Genomic DNA, 10775 nt, shown 5'->3' on the forward strand with positions numbered 1-10775 from the left:
GAATATAGTGAGACCCCATCTCAAGCAACAAAACAATGGTTCCTGTCCCCGTGGAGTACCCTGTTAGGAGTTGGGGCCGGGTATTAATAAGTAAAATGCATTGGGCAGGCAATACGCCTCAGTGGGTAGGGGTACTTGCTGCCAAGTCTGATGGCCTGAGTTCAGTCCCTGGGACCCACATGGTGGAAGAACAAACTCTCAAACATTTCCTTCTGACCTCCACAGGAATGCTGTGGCAAGCATGTGTATGTGTGCAATAAGTAAAAATGTAATGAATTTTAGAAAATCACAACAGATAGGTAGGTGGTATGGAAGCTACTAGAAAAGGAGAAACTTGCATTGTAGGGTCCTTAGGGTACAGGAATGCTTGGGCTTCAGTCAGTCAGTCAAAGGCAGATGACTCATTCCTGGTCACCTGCTCAATCTGGATCAATCAGGATCAGTGAGAATGATGGATGGTGTGGAAGTGTGTGGTCCCTCCTGCAGGTGGCGCTGCTGAGCACCGCTGCCTGCCGCCTGACTCTGGAAGATGAGGGACAATGGCAGGCAGGGCACCCTCTCTGCCATCATATTCTGCCCCCCACCCCCGGGCTCTGAGCCTGGGTAATTTATCCTCGCCCCTTGAAGATCTGTTTTCCTCCAAAGCCCTCGTTTCGTTCATTTCTCAGTAGCAAGGGCTCATTTGTCCCTTGAATTTAAGGCTGCTGTGTTCCTCGTTTTCAATCCCAGGCACTTCCAACTTTCCTGTTCGTTCCCAGGCTTCACAGAGGCTACAGTGTTCCAAAGCTCTCTGGTTTCCCTGTCCCCTGTGCTGCCTCAATTATAAGATCATACCATATGCCTCTAGTTCTCGATGGCTCAGTAAAATAACATTGTACCTAAGACCACAGGTTTCACAAATAAAAATACAAGACATTTGCGTCCAATGAATAACGTTTTTTAGTTTATGCCCCAAATGCTTGGTGGACCACATTTACATAAAAATAGTGGCATTTCATCTGCAAGTGGAAATGACGTGAATAGAAAGTTTCTAACATGATGGTCTGAATGTCACGGAGTACACACGTCATCACAGTAGGCAGTGTGACAGGGACAGGGTAGTGTGACTTTGCCATAGTCTGATAAGCACCTATGCTGAGCAGGCACACCATGGTAGACACGTCAGACATTTGCAACTTTCTTTCACCAAGTGTGACTGTGCTGTACGGTGACCTCGCCGAGATCAGGAGTGTCACCGAAGGTGCAGAGGTTTCCAGATGTCAGGAGGAGCCATAACAAAGCCATTGGGGTTCTAATCAATTCTCTCTCCTCTCTCTCTAAAACATCAACTCCTCACTCATATGCCCCAAAGCAAGCTGTAGGAGGGAGGGTCATTTCTATCCCCTGGGAAGAAGTAGAGGCTATAGTAACAGGCAAGAGTCACATTGGCGACCAAGTTAGATAGATTTTGTGGATAGAACTATTTCTTTTCTTTCCCTCCCTCCTTCCCTCCCTCCCGCTCCTTCTCCATCCCTTTTTGAGATAGTCTCCCATATCCCAGGTTGCTTTCAAACTCACTGTATCACCAAGAATGACCTTGAATTTCTGATCCTCCTGCCTCCACCTCCTGGGTGCTGGGATTGTAGGCATGCTCCTCATTCAGTTCATGGGCTGGGATGGGAACCCAGGGCTTTGTGCATCCTAGACGAGCTATTAATTGAGCCGTAGTCCCAGCTCTTTCTGGCCTTCCCATTTCTCTTTGAATGTGTGTATTTGTGTGTACATACATGTTTGTGTGTGTGTGTGTGTGTGTGTGTGTGTGTGTGTGTGTGTGTGTGTGTGCTTGTGGAGGCCAGAAAGCAATCATGAGTCTCATTCCTCAGACCCTATCTACCTTGATTTTTTTTTTTAAGGTAATGTCTCTTATTCGGCCTAGAACTTAGGCTAGCTGTCTAGCAAGTCCCAAAGATCTGCCCACCTCTGCTCACCTCTACTCACCTCTGTCCATCTCTGCTGCTCTGCCCACCTCTGCTGCTCTGCCCACCTCTGCTGCTCTGCCCACCTCTGCTGCCTCTGCCCACCTCTACTCACCTCTACTCACCTCTGTCCACCTCTGCCACCTCTGCTGCTTCTGCCTGCCTCTGCCCACCTCTGCCTGCCTCTGCCCACCTCTGCCTGCCTCTGCCCACCTCTGCTCGCCTCTGCCTGCCTCTGCCCACCTCTGCTCACTTCTACCCACCTCTGCCCACTCTGCCCACTCTGCTCACCTCTGCTCACCTCTGCCTACCTCTGCTCACCTCTGCTCACCTCTGCCCACCTCTGCTCACTTCTACCCGCCTCTGCCCACTCTGCTCACCTCTGCTCACCTCTGCCTGCCTCTGCCCGCCTTTGCCCACCTCTGCTCACCTCTGCCCACCTCTACCCACTTCTGTCCACCTCTGCCCACCTCTACCCACTTCTGTCCACCTCTGCCTGTCCAGCTGGTGCATTACTAGTGTGTGCAACCACACTGAGCTTTCTTTGTAAACATGGCTTCTGCGGTTTGAACTCAGGTTCTCCTGGTTTCAAGGTGAGCGTTTTACTGACTGCCATTTCATGGCCTCTTTCTTAACCATGACATTGAACAGCAAGCGGCCAGGCTTTAGGGAGAGGCTTGACCGGAGAACTCTGTGAGAATTGTACACTCCATGAGTGGCAGTGTGTGTGTAGATGTCTGTTGGAAATATGAGGAGACCATAACATGATTGACATTTAATCAGCACCATGTTCTGATTTTATTCTTTTCTTCTCTGGTAAGAAAAATCATCAGAGTTTCATACAGATATGGAGGATCTCCCAAATACTGTGTATTGAGATCTTCCCTTGTCAGTGGACAGAGATCCACCCCATGGCTTATATACGGCTTAATGCCTACATAGCACTTTACGCACATTTCTATCTAACTGCTGCTGATATATCTTAGCGTTTTAACAGAGGCAGTAACGGATGTTGGTTAAGAGCCTTTAGCTACAAGTCCCAGCTCCAGTGCACACCAGCTGTGTGACTTTGGACAAATCCCTTTACCTCTCTGTGCACCAATTCTCTCTCTGATAAAGTGGAGCTAGCCACATCACATCTCCCATCAGGGAGTCAGTAGAAGACCACATTCAGAAGACACAGCACAGTGTGTTGGCAGGTTATTGCTCAGTACCTGTCAATCAACAGGATCAGCATCGAGAGTCTTTGCCACACCAGGAAAAATCTGTGGTGCAGCCATTAACGTTTGCTTTCTTGTCTTCATATTGGGGGCATCTGCCAGAGAAGACTACTCGGACCTGGGTTTAAGGCAAAGAAATCTTTATTAGCCAGCTGGCAACTGCACTGGGTGCTCAGGGTCCCAGTGTAGGCCCAAGCCTTTCTCAGGGTGAACTATTAAGCACAAAACCATGTTCTGGGCTGACACACTTCAGTTAACAAGAACAGTTAGCCAGAAGCAGAACTACAGAAGCCAGAAAGCAAGGTCAGTGCATTTAGAGACTTTCCCAGAACTATATGGACCTAGATAGATTAGGTCTTTGTTTTCATTCTGACTGGTGGTGCTATGTGCTGAGTTTCACAGGCTGAATGACAGTTCCATCATGGAGTCAGTTGTGCTAAGGTCTGAGGGCCTCCTAAGGTCTGGGGCCCTGTTACAATGTCTCCATGAGGAAGGCTGGAAAGCTAACTTTAAAAAAAATTTTACAGACTTAATTCTCTTTATTTATTTATTTATCAAACTCCTTATGTGGCATCCTCAATGGGAGCCTGGGTCTTCTGAATGGTGACTTTCATGTGGGTTTTGAACACAGTCTCTTTCCAGAGGTCAGGGGTCAAGTGGCTGTAGGTCTTGGAGATGGCATCAAAGGTGACCTTGGCAAAGTTGCCCAGGGTGGCAGTGCAGCCCCTGGCTGACGTGTAGCAGTCATCAATGCCGGCCACCATCAGTAGCTTCTTGGGCACAGGAGCAGAGATGATGCCAGTGTCTCTAGGGGCAGGGACACAATCTACCAGCACGGAGCCACAGCAGCCTGTCACCTTGCATGGAAGAAGTGTAGGCCTTACCAGTCTTGTTCCCCCAGTAGCCTCTCCACACAAGGATGATGGGAAGCTTGGCCAAGAGGGTGGCCTCTCGGATGGTAGTGGCTGCCTCCTTGGAGGACTTAACAGCAAGACCAACCTGTCTGTTGTAGTCCCCAATAGTGACAAAAGCCTTGGACCTGGTCCCCTGGCCAGCCCGAGTCTGCTTCTGCACTGGAATGAGCTTTAGAACTTCTTCCCTTGGGGATACTCCCAGGGGAAAAAACTCAATGATCTCAAATTCCTTCATGGGTAGGGAGAACAGGTGGATCTCCTCCAAGGACTTGATGTTCTTATCCTGGACCAGGTGGCCCAGCATGGTGACGAGATTCCACTCCTTGTCTTCAGCTTTACCCCCATGAGCCCCGCAGCCTTGGCCATGACTCTGACCTGCTGAATGCTCAGTAGAAGCTGCCACCTCCTAAGCCTGGGCCCCCAGGTCCTGCGGGTCCTTCTGCTGTACCATCATCACCCACTGTTTGGTGTTGTCCCAAAGAAGAAGTAGAATGCAAGCTTTAAACCATCAGTTCCCTAGGGCTGGGGAGATGGTCTCGTGTGGTGGTATTGTGTTCCCCAAAATATTGTGTACCCTAATAAACTTATCTGGGGTCAGAGACAGAACAGCCACAATATTAAACATGAGGATAGGCAGTGGTAGCACACGCCTTTAATCCTAGCATTCCAGAGGCAGAAATCCATGTGTTCAAGGATACAGCCAAGCATGGTGACTCACGCCTTTAATCCCAGAAAGCCAGCCTTTAATCCCAGGGAGTGGTGGTAGAAAGCAGAAAGGTATATAAGGCATGAGGACCAGAAACTAGAAGCATTTGGCTGGTTAAGCATTTGGCTGGTTAAGCTTTCAGGTTTTGAGCAGCACAGTTCAGCTGAGAGCCATTCGGATATGAGGACACAGAGGCTTCCAGTCTGAGGAAACAAGACCAGATGAGAAGTTGGGCAGGTAAGGTTAGCTGTGGCCTGTTCTGTCTCTCTGACCATCCAGCATTTCACCCCAATAACTGGCCCTGGGTTTGATTTTATTAATAAGACTCTCTAAGATTCATGCTACAGTCTCGTTTATGAAGTGCCTTGCATGTAAGCATTAAGACCTGAGTTAGAGTCCCCAGAACCTGTATAAAAAACTGGGTGTGCCTGTAATTCCAGTACTGTGAATGTGGAGACAGAAGGATCTCTGGGGTTACTGACCTGCTAGTCTGACTAAATTGGTGATCTTTGGGTTCTGTGATCCTGCCTCCAAAAATACAATGGGGAATAACTGAGGAAGACCCTTGATGATGATGATGTGTGCATGGGTGTGCATGCTCATGTGTGCGCGCACACACACACACACACACACACATCCATGCACACACACACACATCCATGCACACATACTCTGAATGAAAGAATGGGTGGAAAAAAGATAAAAAGAGGGAGCACCAAGTGTGTCTCCATGGACGTGCCTGGCTGTGTTTCATGCCTCTGGGGAGTCGTCTTCTCTAGCTGGCTCTTCAGGGTTGCAGGCCAGGAAATGAGAGTTCACAGACAAGCTTTGATTTCTGGGGGTGTGGAAAAGGAGCAGATTTTGATGGAAGAGTGATTCTTGGCTGTTGAATAAGAAATAGCCTTCATCCATAATGCATGGATTTCCTTCCAAAGAAGAGAGAGAAGCTGGGAGTCTAAATCCAGCCCTGGCAGGGAAAACATGAGGACTGACTTAGGAAGCCGTTAGGACTGGTTGGGGCTCCCCTCAGCTGAGGCACAATGCTCCAGCATGCGGAGGAAGGCCCCAAAGTGAGAGTTGTCTATGTGGGGGTGTACTGGTGATGAGCAGAGCTCTAGAGAGAATCAGAGGAGGGCATGGAGGGGGTAAGAAAAGACAGCTGAGACCAGCACCCCGAGGGGGGTGCTTCCTAACCCCAAAGTAACTGTGTGCATATACTCTAACTCCCTTAGAGGGCTTCATTTTGGGGTCCTTGTATTGGCCGAGGAACCCACCAACTGAAACACAGTTCTTGTGAGGGACACATACCTCTGGGACCTTGACTTGCCTTCCTTATGGCCTGTGGTCCAGCATGTCACCTGAGGCTGGGAGAAGCAGTTAATGAGGTGATTGACATCCCTAAAGCTGGTGGCCTCTGTCTTAGTCACTCTATGGCTGTGGAGAGACACCATGACTACAGTAACTCTCAGAAAGCATTTCACTGGGGTCTTGCTTACAGTTCAGAGGGTCAGTCCATTATCATCATGTCAGGAAGCATGGTGCTGGAACAGTAGCTGAGAGCTGCTTCCTGATCCCAAGCAGAGAGCGAGACACTGGACCTCAAAGCCCAACTGCAGTAACACTACAACAAAGCCGACCTCCTAATCCTTCTAATCCCTTTAAATGGTACCACCCCCTGATGACTAGGCATTCAAATATACGAGCCTATGGGGGCCATTCTTATTCAAACCATCACACCCTCCATTCATTGTTAGCTTTATTTGTTCCATTGTGGTGACCATGGGTGACTTCCCAGGGTCCTTCACTGTGGATGAGCAGAAATTAGTTTTAGAAACCTAGTGTGAAGCCAGGCAGTGGTGGTGCACACTTTTAATCCCAGCACTAGAAGGAAGGCAGAGACAGGTTAGGTGGATCTCTGAGTTTGAGGCTAACCTGGTCTACAGAGCGAGTTCCAGGACACTGTAGCTAGGTCTATACAGAGAAACCCGTCTTGAAGAGGAAAAAGAAAAAAGAAATAAACCTTTGTTGTTTTAACTTTGGCACAGTGGCTGCAACTTAATCTGCTGCTATTTCAGCCAAAATTGTGACTCCACAGTTACTGGCCTGCTTCTCTGGCAGTGGCCCAGCCACTCAGGCTGGAGCTTGGTGGGAATTCTGTTCCTGCAGGCACTGGCTCTGTCACTGCCACTAAAGGCAGCTCTAACTAAATCTCTATCATTCTATGTATAAATAAAACTGGAGACTCAGCCGGGCGGTGGTGGCGCACGCCTTTAATCCCAGCACTCGGGAGGCAGAGGCAGGCGGATCTCTGTGAGTTTGAGGCCAGCCTGGTCTACAGAGTGAGTTCCAGGAAAGGCGCAAAGCTACACAGAGAAACCCTGTCTCGAAAAACCAAACCAAACAAACAAACAAAAAACTTGAGACTCAAAGGCCGGGGTGAAAACCTGCTAGCTCAGAGAGGTTGAGTAGCACCTAGCTGACCTTCTCTTCTTGCTGGCATTTTTGAAAGAAAGCATTTTGTTCCACCAAAAAAAAAAAAAAAAAAAATGCCTCACCATTCCAGATTCTCCCTACTACTTCCCATGCATTTCTCTATCTCTTCCAGATGCCCTCTGATGCTCTATGATTATTTTCTGTCAACTAGTTGCTAGTTCAGCCTCCTGACCCAAGGTTAATTTTATTTAATTAATACAAATGCAAACTCGGGGTTCACAGTGTGATTGAATATCCCCCAACAAACCTTTGTGTGTGTGTGTGTATGTGTGTGTGTGTGTGTGTGTGTGTGTGTGTGTGTGTGTGTGTGTAGGGGTGTTCATAGTGTGCTGAAGAGTGTACCTAGCAAAGATATCTCCAAGCCCTAGCCCTGTGTGCCTGAACACATGATCTAGCTGGAAAAGGGGTCTTTGTAGGTAGATTTGGGCAAGGACTGGGGTCTGGAGCCAGGGAAGCGCAGGTTGGAGGCTACGTGGAGATGGCTGAATCTAGAGTGATCGACCGGGAGCCCAGGACAGCTGAGAGGCAAGCAGGGGCTGCTCCGAAGTCCTGGGAGGGTTGGGTTCTGATGCACCTTAATCAAGGGCTCTGGTTCTAGAACCATAGATGTCCAATGTCTAAAGCCACCCAGGGCGTGACTGTTGGTCCAGCAGCCCCAGGAGGCACACAGGGCTCTGGCCTGAGTCTCACAGTGTCCTCCGTCATCCGTCTTGCTGTCCCATCACCTTCATGCTGAGGCCAGAGTAGAGTTCCTTCAGTTTCCAACTCCATCAGTCTCCTCCCTATGGCCTCCTCCTTCTGACCCGAAACCTGCCTCCTCAGAGCTCAACCCTGCATTTATAGCCTTTCCCAACTCTATCAACAACAGCAAGGTAGCTGTCCTACCTCCCACCAGGCACCTCCTTTTTAACAAATACCTAGTGAACCCTGACCCACTACAGGCACCAGCTGTGAGGAGGGAACAGAGCTGAACTCCGTCTATATGAGAAACGGTCTTTGTAAAAATCAGCCATCGATATATAACAGACATGGATGGATCTGCCCAGCACTGAGGCTTTAAGAATGAGACAAGGGGCTGAGAACAGGGTTTAGGGGAAGAGGCCACCTAGATTCTGTCCCCAACATCAGAGAGAGGTGGGGGAGAGAGAGAGGGAGGGAGAGCCCATGTCAGATGTCAAGGACCCAGTCTGGTTCACAGAAATAGCTCAATAAATTCTCCTTGTTATCGCTGTTGTTAAGAAGCTATTCTAGGAAGAACCAGGCTAAGTGCAAGTTCAGAATGACTCTGGGCTGAGTCCAGATACTCTTTTTGAAGCCAGGGAAAGATGGAGCAATGGGCCATGCAGACAGCTGCAGACAGCTCTTGGGCTCAAGCCTGTGGCTCATGTCCACGGGCCACTTCCTATCATGTGTGCTCACCTTGGGCCACTTCCTATCATGTGTGCTCACCGTGGGTCACTTCCTATCATGTGTGCTCACCATGGCTCACTTCCTATCATGTGTGCTCACCATGGGTCACTTCCTATCATGTGTGCTCACCATGGGCCACTTCCTATCATGTGTGCTCACACACACATGTGTCTGTGTCCTTTTATCTCCATGTCTATTTAGTCACCCTATGTGTGGGGCCCACAGAGGCTCCCTAGTAAGGCCTTACTCAAGGTCAGAAAGTCTGAGCTTGCCTTACCCATCAGGGCTACATAATAGGATGATTTGGCCAGGGGAGTGTTTACCATGCGTTTTGAAGAGTCTACACTTGGCTGTACATTGTGCTTTCATCTTGAAAGGGGGAGGTCTTTTGCCTCGTCCCTTGGCAGTGTATAAAAGTCCCATTAGAATAAAACTCTGGATGACTGGGTGTTGACCCAGGGCCCTCCCGAAGCTGTCCTGTGTCTCTGTCTTTCTCTCCATCTACGTTTATATTTCTATCCAATACTTCCTCATTCCTCTCTCCTCCCTCCAAGAACCCTTCGATGGGTCGGAGCTGGTCTCCTACACCCATATACTAGCAACCCTGGGGCTAGAGGAGAAGATTTGAGAATCCTTTGCTTTTGAGATGTGAGCTTACAGGACCCACAGACACAGTGCCTGCCGTGACAGTGATGAGCTGCCACCAGCTTAAAACAACACAAACTGGCTGTCTTGTAGCCTGGAGGTCAAAGCCCAAGATGGGGTCAGCAGGGCTGTATTCCTTTTGGGAAGGTGGGAAGTGGCCTTCTTATCTTTTCCAGCTTCTAGAGTAGTGGTTCTCAAACTTCCTAATGCTGTGACCCTTTAATACCTTATGCTGTGGTGACCCCCCAACCATGAAATTATTTTGATGCTACCTCAGAACTGTAATTTCGCTATTGTTATGAATCATAATGTAAATATCTGTGTTTTCCAATGGTTTTAGGTGGCCCTAAAAGGGGACGTGACCCACAGGTTGAGAACTTCTGTTCTAGAGGTTTCTAGAGGCCTGTTTTCCTTGGCTCACAGCCTCTTCCACTTTCAAAGCCTGTAGGGCTGCATATTTCAATACCTGTGGTGATTTGCAAAAAAATGGCCCCCAAAGAGAGTGACATTATTGGGAGGTGTGGCTTTGTTGAAGGAAGCTTGTAACTGGGGTGGGGCGGACTTTGAGGTCTCTTTTGCCCAACCTTCCCTCAGTGTGGTGAACAGTCAACTTCCTGCTGCCTTCTGGTCAAGATGTAGCCAGCACCATGTCTGCCTGCATGCCACCATGCTCCCCGCCATGATGACAATGGACTGAACCTCTGAAATTGTAAGCTGCCACCTCAAATGTTTTCTTCGTATGAGTTGCTGTGGTCATGGTGTCTCTTCACCTCGATAGAACCCTAACTAAGACAATCCCATCTCTCGCCCATCCCCCACATTGTTGCTATTCCATCTCCTTGAACTCCAATCTTCTGTCTCTATCAAGTGAGGACCCTGCTGTGGCCACTTGAATAACCCAGGGCCATGTCTCTGTTCTTGGGGTTCTCACCTGAGTCTGGCTCCTGTAAGGCACCATGCTCGTGGGTTCCTGGGATTAGGATGTCAGTGCCCTTGGGGGCCTGTGGCCCCCACACAGGTGGCCACATCAATCAGCTTTCCCAACATGCACTTCCTTCCCCTCAGGAGCTATGGAGCGGCAGGTGGCCAGGTGACTGCCACAAGCCTGCATGGTGTCCCTTAGTTCCAGCTGCTTTGCTCATTAGACCATGTCAGTGACCATGGTCTCCTGCCGGGTGGGAACTGACAGGCTTCCAGCACAGGGCTGAGATCATCTGTCACTCCCTAGCTGTGACACTGGCTGCACAGGGAAGGGAGTTCTCTCAGAGTCCTTTCACTCTGCTCACTGTGACTTTGGCTTGTCTAGAGGGTCAAGGTGGCCAAGTAGTATTAAGGCCTTAAATGCCATTTTATCATAGCCAGTGGGCAGCAGTCATGGGTGCAGGAGCCCCTTCCTGGGGAAGAAGCCCAGAGTCCCAGAGGGAGCTGGCCT

The 10775-nt window shown here is 49.3% G+C and overlaps 1 pseudogene; it reads right to left on the reverse strand.

Annotated features, from left to right (window-relative positions):
• Positions 1–3738: 3738 nt before the first annotated feature.
• LOC119087320 lies at positions 3739–10301 on the reverse strand (annotated as a pseudogene).
• Positions 10302–10775: the final 474 nt, after the last annotated feature.

The sequence above is a fragment of the Peromyscus leucopus genome, chromosome 1, assembly GCF_004664715.2.
Source record: "Peromyscus leucopus breed LL Stock chromosome 1, UCI_PerLeu_2.1, whole genome shotgun sequence".
In the NCBI taxonomy this organism is placed as follows: domain Eukaryota; kingdom Metazoa; phylum Chordata; class Mammalia; order Rodentia; family Cricetidae; genus Peromyscus; species Peromyscus leucopus.